At 42.0% G+C, this 12,337-nt stretch overlaps 1 protein-coding gene across 1 annotated transcript in view; it reads left to right on the forward strand.

Moving 5' to 3' along the window:
- The window catches only part of LOC143353246 (uncharacterized), an 82,407-nt gene that overhangs the window by 262 nt on the left and 69,808 nt on the right, over window positions 1–12,337 (forward strand). The gene's annotated exons all lie outside the window — the stretch shown is intronic.

Raw genomic sequence — 12,337 nt, forward strand, 5'->3', positions numbered from 1 at the left:
TATGTGTCTGCCTCTGTACGCGTATGTGTGTGTGCGTGTATATACATTTTTTTTCTATGGCTCATTGGAAAAGAACGGTGCAGGGAGGAAGTGACGCGAATCGACGATACCTATCGATACGACGACCGTGTTCGCTAACGAGATAACGGTCTCGAGAGAGACCGATCGCTCTCGCGCGTTTGACGTTTCACGTTTTCGCCGGGTCCCGGTTTCCATGACGTTTCTCTCTAGACTCTCAAGTTCAGGTTCGTCTATTTCTCTCTCTCTCTCTCTCTCTCTCTCTCTCTCTCTCTCTCTCTCTCTTTTTCTCTCTTTCTCGTTTTCCAGCGTCGCGTGCCGTTCGTCGCAGGGACACACACGCGTGTCCACGCTCGTAAAATTCGCCGTTTTCTCTCCGGACTGTCGCCGCTCGGCTCTCGGCCTAGCCACGGGGAGAATCCGTGTGTGCGGTTTCGATTCCCAGACTTTCGAGTCGGTGCACCGCTACCAGCCGGCCCGTTAAATGTAAGCGCGTACAGCGGCGAACGACGTAGACAGAATAAGAGGAACAAAAACGGCGAGAGACGGCCTCGTTCGTACGCGCGCGGTATTATACGAGTTCTCGCGCTGCCGTGTGCCCCGTGTGTATCCCGGCTCTTCGCCCCGGACAGGATTGACGGCGTATCGACTCGGATTTCCCGTCGTGTGTCTCTCGCGTGAAATTCGCTACTCTCTATCCGCGAGGCACCACGACACCACCAACACCACCACCACCACCCCCTGTTCTCTGTGTCGGCTGTGTTGCCCCGTGTACTACGTAATCCATGTCCGTCGAGATCGCTCGCTAATACGGTCTCTCCTCTCGTGTTTCGCCAATTTTTTTTCACCACCATCGATCGGACAGAGCCGTCCTAACTCATCGCGTAGTTCGTGTTTGACGCCACAACCGAGCGCGACCCACGGAACAGAGAAAATGCGGTACGCTGAGGGGAATTGAAAAGATGAGGTACATACTTGCATCCAATTTCTAATTACATAAGACCTTTTGGGTATCTTATCTGATTCTTGTTGCATTGTGTACGAGAATCATTTGATTTAACAACTGTTACGTTAATGGGGGTTAGGGTATGACAATAGTCGTTACAATTTTCTAGTTAATTAACCCTAGATCGGATCTTTCGAGGATTCTATCTATTATATCGTGTAAAAGAATGACTTTATCCAACTTGGTTAGTAGGTGTAAAGCTATAGGATGCTAATGGCATAGAAACTTCTATACACAGAGACAGGTGTATGTGGGTTATTTCTTGTCTCGTGCACTTTTTATGCAACCGTTACACGTAACTAGACTGCGGACCTTCGTGGAAATTCTCACAGCGGTAGACTTTAATTTATACAGGAATTGAATTGCAGATTTTATATATTTTTTTTTTCTTATTACGATTTTAGAGAATCGTGGATTCTGTGAACGCATTATAACCGTGATCTATAAATAAGCCGGCTTAATCGCGCGATAGAAGCCAAGCTTATCTTCGATAACGATTTTCGGTAAACAGGAAGATACTATCAGTCGGAAGAGCTTGATAATCTCGTCGGTGGGTTCTTCGTTAGAATTACCTGGATCATTCGATTTACCTGGAAGAGTGGGCGAATTCGCGAGTCATCAAATTTCGTAGTATTTCGGGGCGCATTATCTGTCTGCGGTCTTGGACTGCACACAGTCTTTAGACTTCCAGGAAAAGATTTCGTTAGCTGCCATTAGTAGACTACTGATTTTATGCATTTATGGCAAAAACGAATAGGTGAAACATGAAACGGTTACGGAATTTAAGAGTATCGATAGATTATCATCAACTTGTTAAAATTGTTAAAGGGAGACATAAATTTGTATTTGGTTTCAGTACCTTGTAAATAATGCAGAACATTTTTGTTTAGATCCATTGTCTAGTCGTTGTTTTCATTGGCTGCGAAGTGCAAATTGGTGTTCGTCGTTGCAACACTGATTTTTCTCGTTGGAGTGTTAATTATCCTTCGGATGGCACAAGCATTGTCCTCGTTTTCACTATGCCGAATGTAGGATAATTCTTGAGTATTGAAAATATTAAATATTTTGGAGAATCTATTGATATTTGAATTTTGGTACATTCGTTGTCGGTGTTTTTCAACGCTTTGTCAAATGTGTGGAATGTTAACTGTAGAGAAGAAACAGGGGAACCGGTGTCTCGAGAGTTTGAGGTCATCGGAATTTTTTTTCAATGAAATCATGTTCCTGTTCCTACGCAACAGTAATGAATGTCAATCGAACGAGTCACGCCTCATTATTCATTCTTAATAATTCTATCAACCGAGAATTCTCACGGTGTTTTTATTAATAGCACCTCTAAATCGAATCAGTTCCTTCTTTTTCTGTTTTTTTTTGTTTTTTTATGGAAACAGCTATTCCTCATCAATTATACGCGGGCGTGATTAGTGTCGTTGAAAAGTATTCAATCACGAAACGTTCGTTAAGTGGCTTGCTCGATTATAAACAGAGTAGAAATCTTAATTTACACATCTGCTTCGCCCGTGGAAACTAGAATCGAATAGAAATGTTGTTACACGGTTCAATCAAGGAACAAATTACACTTCGTTCAACAAAGAGTTGGCTAATCAAGTGTGCTATTTACTGCATCATACACTGGCATCTACAATTCATTATATAATAAATGAACTAAATCATTAATTCATTGCTTGATACACTGTTCATTAATAGGGTGCGACTACAAGTCTTTAAAGATCAAATTTACACAATAGTTCATTTCATGCATTTCATTAATATTCTTGGTATCTTCACAGTGAACACTATATGTATTTTATCAAACAATACACTTCGCAGTATCTTGTGCGTTCGTATTTGACAAGGATGAACAAAAATCTGTAGTCTACTCAATATTCAAACGACACTGTAAAATGCATAATCGAGGGCTCAAAATTATTTATTTCGTCTTCATGAGGGTAAGACAAATCGTCAGGTGTAGTCATCATCGCTTGTAGATGATTAAACGCACAGGTCCCAATTTCGGAAATTAAATAAATCGTTTCAGCGGTTAAATAGCAATCGAAATGCCCGAGTTAGGGGAAAAGGGGGGGGGGGGGCTGATAAATGTTTAGGGGTGGGAAAAGGGGGCGCGAGGCGACGGGGCCCGGGTTTCTGTTGTCCATTAATTCATCGACGAGTGAATGAGCGTAACCTCTGCGGAAAAATCGGGCGCAGATACATCAAAATATAAATAGAAGTGTCTGAGACGGTCCGGCGCGGTGTGTCGACGTGTGTCGTCGGGCGCACGCTGTTCGGAGCCTCTCGAAGCCACCAAGAATGTAGAACCCCTCTCTCGAACTCGCGAAACCCGCTCGAACCGAGAAAATTCGTCGTCCAAGGCAGTGTGCAACCGTTTGTGGGATGAAACTAGGCACTCCCGGCGACTGCTATACCGCCCGAATAGCAGATCTAGTTGCTTTCCCGTCGAGACGAATATACTCGTCTTAGGCCTTTGTAAATTAACCCTCACAAGGCGGATGCTTTTCACGATTTCGTGGCAACTATGGCTAGATCCACTCAAATCTCCCACCACTTTTATTTTACACTTCTTTGAGATCAACATTGATTTGTAGGACCTGGAATAGTCAGGAGTTGCCTAATAGAAAATTAGAATTTCGATGAAACGTTTGTAACTATGGGTCTAAATAAACCCAACAACCACAATCGATTCAACAGAATAGGATCAATAGGATTTTTATGTGTGCCAAATTAAAAATTGGGAAACGACTATTTCGATCAGTTCCTCATCATTAGACAGTGGGTCTTCATGCAAAATAAAAATTTTCTCTATCGATTGCGAGAAGAAGAGAATAAAATAGAAAGGGATTTCCACCCCTAACAGTCGTGATACATGGAAACTAATAGGACAATGATCTTGAATTTCTCGGATGATTGTACCGTTTGATATTGGATCATTTTTCGCATAAACGCATGAAATCCGCAATCATAGACAGTGCGCCTGCCTCGCAGGAGTGGAGGGTCGATCGGCTGCGTTTTCGCGCAACGCGTGCCAAATAGAGATGATTTTAATGGCGCAGCGTCGCGTCGGCGTACGATCGAAAAGCGACGCAGCATCGTCCCATTATTTCGAGCACACTGTGTGTCTCCGAGCAATAAAAGGCGACAGAGTTCGCGTGGGCGTCGAACGGGATCCGAAATTCGGCAAATTTTTACCGGTTAATCGGTGCGCGCTTTGATGATATCGCCGCCGACGAGACGGTGGCGGCGGCCCGCGTAAACCCACACGAAAATAAATTTTGCGGAGTGTATTGCCGGTTCATTCTAAGGCGCATAGAATGATAGCTATTTCCGTTAAGGAGAAAAAAACCGTTGGGCACTGTCTGTCTCCGCGGGTTTCTAAAGATAAAGCCAGTCTGCAAGCGATTTAACAAGAAAATCGTTCCTACCGGCTTCTCTGCATCCTTCTATGCATCGTCCTATGGATCGGATCCAGCAACCGCCTCGAATAAAAAGAGAGGCGACGATGGAAACGTAACGGTGGAGGCAATCAGCGAAAACCGATCGGAACCGGGCAAAATGGCGACCGGGAAAAATGCGGTCGCCCGACAGCGCGAATCTATTTATCGAAGCCTAGAAAAATAGCAGACGCGGATGTTGACTCATTGTGCTACTCTCACTTTTTGCCGCGATTTCCATCGAATCTCTTCCACATATTTCCGCGCTCGTCGACACTGCGTGACGCAATGGATTGTGGTCGTTGTCGGTGACCGGTGATCGTGTTTTAATCCGATTAATTTTCCACCTGTGCCGCTCCGTTTTTATTGCATTGGTCATTGCGGGGATAGAAATTATTTATATATGGACCTCTAGGTCGCAGACAAACTCCTATGAGAAATGCTGTTTCAAAGAAGCGAGCATACACTATTTATTAATTATTAGTAGGACCTTTATACAAATTCTTATTTTTATACATAACTTTATGAACACTGAAGTACGAGAAAAATTTCTCTTATCCACTAAAAATTTTCTTACAGTGAAAAATAGATGAAAATATTATTAGTAATTATTAATACCCACGATTTCTTGCGTTTTAGCATCGTCGTTTCAATTACCCAACTAATTTCGAATATCGAGTACAAAGTTTCTGCTCATTTTCCCAGGATCACCGTAAAAGTTCTCGATCAAGGATCGATCTCGCAATCCGGATCAATTTCAAAGAAAAAGTTACACCGCCCGGCAGGATATATTAAATTAAACGGTGATCACCGTGAAATCGCGAACGGCCATTCGCCAGATTATGATACACGGTGTTCCGGTCAATCGATCGCGCGTCTTGATCGCACGTCTCGATCACACGCCGTTCATGATTGCTTTAGTGCGGCGCATGAAATTTCGCGGCATCGGACGTATTCGAGAGTATTTCTGTCCCCATTAGCAAATAGCACATGAATTATACATGGCTGTACGTTAATTAGCGGCGGCTGTGTGTTATGTGTCGGGTTTATCGAGTTGGAAAATTAAATGGTTCGATACTCGCGCGCGCGTATAAAGACACGCCGGGAACCAGCGAGCTCGCGGTATGCATCTTAAGCGGCGAATCTTCTTCGAATCCATTCGACCGGACGAATTTCTTTATCCTCGCATACTATCGCGTGAGCTCCTGGAAAAATTCGACAGCGTTCGGCTTAGCAATCGAGAAAATTCTCAAAATGATTCAACTTTCTCCGCGAAGAATCGACCGTTTGAATCATTATTCACGATTACAATGTGTTTCCTTTATAAAAAAATATATAACTCGCATAATTTTGATTATTTCTACTTTTAAAAAATCACACAAATGCCTCAAATACCGATAATTATGTATGCAAAATCCCAATGCAGATGATTCAGTAGTTTCTCTGAGAAAAATTCCTATCGTGCACTATAAATTGTTTTCTTCGAAAACATCGATCGTTCGAAAGATGCGCTACACAAAAATATATAACTCATGTAATCTTCATTATTTTTAGTTTAGAAAAATCATACATGTGCTTCAAACGCCAATAAATATGCGTGAAAAATCCCAGTGCAAAAGGTTGAATAGTTTACCTGAAAAAAATTCCCAAAAATTCGTGGGAAAACGGTCTCCGATAATCGGAACACTTAATGCGTTTGATTTAGATGACGTTTTCGAGGATTCTATCGAATCATGTTGATGCAACTGGTTGCGGGGCGAGTGGAATTCCTGGAATTCCGGCATTTAATAAAAGTCATTCTTCGCGGTTACATCCGGCGACGGTGCACCGCGCACACTGTGTCTCCGCACGCAGAATATAACACGCATTCAGCTCGCAAACGCGTGCACAGCGCATTCCCTCTCGTTACCTGTTATAATAAGGTCCACAGGCGTATAATGACTTGCATGCGGCGCGTAGTAGGGTTGCCTTGAAATAACCGCAAACAGCAAAATTGTAAGGTTGCCGAACATTGCCGCGCACACAATCAACACAATTCACGAACCATTTAGCGAACTGCAACTACAATAACAACGACTAACGCGAACAATAATATTCAGCCGAACCCGAGGATAATTAGGTAGAGAGCCTTAGAATTTAGCGGGCGAACCTCAAGTATAATCGGCCGTCTACCAGTTCTTTTATTATGGCGATTGGCGAGTGGAATCGGTCCTCGATCCATTTAGCGCACGCGAATGCAATGAAACTAGCGAAATGGAGATAGATAATGATTACGAGCAGACGGATTTTATGCATTTGTAACGAAAATGGTTGGACATAAAACTGTAGACATTAGAGAAATTGAATGGTGTTATACGACCTCCGACTTCCTAAAATTATTAAAATGATGTCAAACCAAAAATGATATGCATCGAGACAAACAGGGTTTAATTGAAAACAAGGTAATCATTTTAAAAAGACGAAAATATCGTAACAGTACTATTGTAACCTTTTGCTCTCGAATGGCGACTCTGAGGCGCCACCAGAAATGGCCACACCAACACTGAAACTGATTTACGTTCTTGAATTTATTTTTATACAATACTTAAAGTTCAAGTTCCGAACGAGTGAATAAAATAGTGAGAATAAAACCAGGGTCGATTTCATATGTGTAAAATGAAAAAAATATCATTTAGAATGTTAGATCGGAAAGACAATCTTGGTTTTGGCGTTAAACTAGCGTTGCAAAGGGTTAATTTCGACGGAGGCAGAACTCCGGCAAAATTTTGTAGATCAAAATTTCTATTAGCAGATTGCCTCGATCGGTGAGAGGATAAAAGAGTCCCATAGTGGACCGTCTCGTTCGATACCGAATGTCAATGGACTCGTTCGTTTCGGAAACACAATAACGTTTCTCCTTGTCTCCGATCGAAGTCGGCTGCACGGCTAGACCCGTTCGGCAACAATGCCGACGTAACGCCTATTTCTAAATGGACGAGTCGGGCGTGGGACTCGTCGATACAACAATGAGTACCGTTATTATTAGGTTTCCTGGACAAACAACGGCCACCAGTCGATCCCGTACCCCCAAGCCGAACCTCTTTCGTGCAAATCGCCGATCGGTCTGGGCCGCCTGGCTATTGTCCACAGGGCTACGAGACTTCGTCTTGTTGTTGTTTGTCGGGGCTCGAGGGTTTTACGAGTTTTAACAGGCTCTCTTAAAGGATTTCCAGCTTCTAACTCTCTCTCTCTCTCTCTCTCTCTGTCCTTTCTCACAAATTTTCCGCCGTTTTTCATTCAGATTTTACGCTCCGCGACTCGGCGAAACTCTTTCTGAAACGCCGGACCTCGAATGTCGCTATGAGAATGTTTTTGGGGCATTCCTCATCCGATTATGAACATCTCGGACGTTTATGTTCACTATCTGAACGGTATTTTTTGCTGTTACGTTGCATATCATTCAGCATTGCTCTGGTTGTTCACATATTTTATTAACATGATGTTTAATCAAGGTTGGTTCAATGTCTACTGAAATACAAATTGAATTGAATTTGCTAGAAATATATTATAGAAAATCAAAAGCGTTGAATTAATCCCAGAAAGCGGAGTTAAATTACATAACTGCAATCTTAAAATATGTAACTGCAATCCGCTAATATTCCAATGTACAAAATCCAAAAAATAATCTGGAAATTATCTTGAAATGAGCTGTAATAATTTCCGACACGTTCAGCCAACGTTCCAAGCCACAAAATGTAGAATAGTCTAGGAAAATAATAAGAGAAAAGAAATGGACTGAATGAAAATTAATTCATCCCACGAGTTTTCCCATGGTCGACGAGCTGAATGATCGATTCCGTCTACCCAGCAAACCCCCATGAACTATGCTGACTGTGTACATACCTATCGTGGCCGATCTCTTGCTATAGTGAAAATCGTAGCTCCGGGTCGCATACGCGACAACACCCGCTGCTACCTGCTTGCCAAACAGTGGCTCTCGTAAAATCCACTCTGGAGAAACCACTCCTCGGCAAGTATTTTCCTTCCACGTGTTCCCAGGTTGTTTACTGGGCCCTTCATCCCTTTCAGAACAACCCTTGCTTGGTTTGTTGTCTCGGGGAACGCTCGATTTTACTTGGAAGCTGTTTATCGAGACGAATCGAAGTCATTGGATGGCAAACAGATTTTGTTTGGGGGTACGTGAAAATTTGTTTGAACTACACCACTACACCACCCCTGTAATGGTACTCTTGTATTTACACATTTACCTATACACATTTTCATTGTTTGCCACACGGAATATTAATTAGAGTATTAAATGAAAGTTTTAGTCTTGTTTTCTTTGATTCTTTGAGGATGATTTTTATAGAAAACGTTAATTGGAGTATTAAACTTTGAATATTGTTCAATTTTCTTTGACTCTTTTTTCCCGGTAACTTTATAAATTGTCTCTATTTTTCCAATTTACCAGAGAGAACATTGACTGGAGCATTAAATTGCTAATTCAATTTTTAACCTGTACCTAACTCTACAAATTGTCCCTATTCGCTTAGATCAGTGCAAGAATTTATTTAATAGACGACTGCATGCTGCATCAATTTAATTAAACACAATTATTCGCCCGCGTTTACAAATGAATTATTGCAGTAATGTACAGAATGTACAAAATTTAATTAGGACGTACGAGATGCAAAAATACGAGAACGTTAACAACCACAATGAATTTTGAATTCTCAATTTCTGCTCCTTTAAGCTTGATTTTGTTGCATTGCTATGATCACTTGTTCGGTATCCAATAACCGTACAAATAAAATAAGACTTTATCTTAATGTACAAAATAGAATATGAACACTAAACCTATCAAGATCGTTTCAATTGAGTTTTATTATACTCTGCAAAAACGAGTCAGTCTATTGAACAAATTCCCGTCTACGAAATAAAAGCATTAGCATCACTTTCTAGCAAAGAAAGGTAGCCGAGAGAGGAGACTTTCTAGCAAAAAGAAGCAGAACATGAAGCTCATGAACATACGAAGTTCTCGAATATTTTGTCTCGAGATAAGATCGCGGCGAACGCCAACATTATTACTCGCTAAAATCGTTTAGAGGTTCGTTTTCGACGTCTAAATACTAAAAGAAAAATTTCGGGCATACATACATACAGTACGAGATGGGTAAACCCGTCGGACTCATTAGCCGACACGGCGCAATTAGACCCGTCGGCAACAACTTCATTAGCATAGTTCTCTCTCAGTCGATCCCCATCGACGATTTTCTGCGATGCTCGCGCGCGTGCAGCATTTGACATAGGCGATTTAACCGAGACCAGGAAGCTAATAAACTCTGATTCTGTTTTAATTGATCGGCCCCCGCCTCTCGATTCGATTAAATCCTCGGGGGTAATTATTCCCTGTTATGTGCATCGAAATAAAACGAGCTCTCCATGTTTTTTGTGTGCGAATCGAAATCGACTGGGAAAATTAAAACTAATTGCGTAGGTGTGTGCCGATTTCATACAATTTTTATTGTACCATGCGATCAATAATAGTAATTCTAATAATTGTAAAAGACAAAATCACGAACAAGTCGTTTTAACCCGTTTGATAATTCTAGCGTTAAAAGAGTGTTTTTTCTGGATAATATTAAATAAAAAAAGGACGTTCCTCAAGAAACATTCAGTTCAATTTCATCGATTTCTCAATGATTCTAAATTGTCTAACTCCAGGAAAGTTCCTATTCGATAAGATTCGACTGAAATGGAAAGAATGATCGATTTCTGCCAACATCGTCTCCGCAGGGAACACAGAACGACTCTTGATTAAATCCTCGGAGCTTCCTATTTGTTTTTGGGGTCAACGAGGGAAAGGATAGTGAATGAAAGACCGAGTTCCATTGCAGCGAGCATGAATGACAGTGGCCACTCATCCTGACGGCGTTTCCCAATAGAATTCCCGGTGTCGGCTCGTTAATGGGAAACACGTGTCGCGCGTGAAAAATATTCCGCGCTAACTTTAAAAATAGAGAACTCGCGGATATGTGCAACGGCGTCGCCGCGCGATGGTCTACGTGTGTGACACGCTATTTAATTCTCGATTTCTCAAGGCCGTTTTACTTAATTTCTCACCGGCTGCGCATCTAGGGCTATGCGATTCGACGGTGAAAGCAAATCCGCCGGTGTCCCGGTAAAATCCGTTTGTTTAACGCATCCAGGCCACTATCCACCACCACAACGTTCGTCATTATCGCGTATACCAATCGCCTTGAATTTTTAAAAAATTCTACTTCTCCCTTAATTGTACAACATCGAGGCTGATTCGTTACAGTCCAAGAACAGCATTCATTAAAAATATGATTTATTTCTTCTGAATCTTCTAAAATTATTAAAGAAATCAAGAGACCCGTAGCTTCTGTTTGTTTCAGTTGATGCAGACAATTTTTAGTTCGCATAAAAGTCTCCAGTCTACTTATGGTAATATTCGATTATAGTCTACGTTTGTTAATACCCACTTCAAATGTCGAAAATTTTGTGGTTGTTCTTCTTGAAAAGTACAAAAATGACTTTCTTGTGCAATTATATATTCATTTCATAAAATATGTGCTAAAACCATGAAGTTCAACAACTACAACGTTACAGAACATCATAGACGATTTTTAGTACAAATTCGGTAAATTCTGTTTTATAATCTTGATCACGAGAAAAGAAAGGTCTAATGTCACAAGGATTCTAGTCAGCATATCTGTGAAAGAAATCGCAGTCCTTAATGGTCAGTTCGCGGTGCAAATGTGCAAGTCCAACGGACAAATTTGATTTCCGTCGATTCAGGGTCTAACTACAAGGTCCGTTCCAAGATTATGCAGTCGCATGAGAGTTTTTACATTGTACTCTTGACGTGTCGCTATGTACCAGTGACAGAACCAATTTCGACCCCGAACTTTGTTTCGACCCCGGAAAAAGTCAATATTCGCCGAAGAACAATGTGTCACGAGCGACTCGCGTGATCACTAAAAATTTTTTGGCTCACCCGGGAGGGAGGGTAGATGAGATGATAAAAGGAACGCGAATCTTTCCTCGCGACTGAGAAAAATTTTTTCGTAGAAACTACAATAGTCGCCGGCCTGCAATCGCTTGGTGGTAGTCACGCATACGTGATAATGTGTATTCCAGGACCTTTCAAAGTCTGGCATAATGATTCGGCGTTTCGGTAACGTCTGGTGAAGATTTATGCTAATGCGTTCGTTTCTAAAGACCGATTGAAGAAAGGAAGAAAAGTACGACGAAAAGAATAGAGTAAAAATTGTTCATCCTGGGCTTTGTCTTCGAGAAAAAACGAACAAAACGAATGTTAGTCAACATTCTGATTTACCATTAAATAGCCAACGTATTTTCTGCTTAATTTTCCCAAAAAATCTTCACAACTGCAACCGGCAAGGTGCGGCGAAAGTTCGAGTCTCCCTTCGCCGAGGAAAATCGCAAATACTCGACTCACAAAAGGGAGGCTCCGACAATGGGGTTCGGAGGTCTTCTAGAATTTCGTGATCGCGATAGGTAATTTGGCATTAGCGTCGTTTTAACGGAGAAAAAGCGGCGCCGGTTCGAGGACCATAATTCACGCGGCGGTAGCCGAATAGAACCGGGAAGGTCCACTGCATCGAACGCGCGAGCCTACGAAAGACACACGGACGTGCACACGAATGCAAGAATTTGCATAACTTCACGCTGCAGGTGCTCGCTGGCGCATGCATAGCAAGACGATTCTTACCGGGCCGATCGAAACCTCGAGGATACGGCCAGAGTCTTACCGAAACACGGTTTTTGTCCTTCAACCCCTTAAAATACCAAGGCGGTGCCGAAAACTTCATGCTAGATTCAGAGAACACCCCTCGTT

Source organism: Halictus rubicundus, chromosome 4 (assembly GCF_050948215.1).
Source record: "Halictus rubicundus isolate RS-2024b chromosome 4, iyHalRubi1_principal, whole genome shotgun sequence".
Taxonomy (NCBI): Eukaryota; Metazoa; Arthropoda; class Insecta; order Hymenoptera; family Halictidae; genus Halictus; species Halictus rubicundus.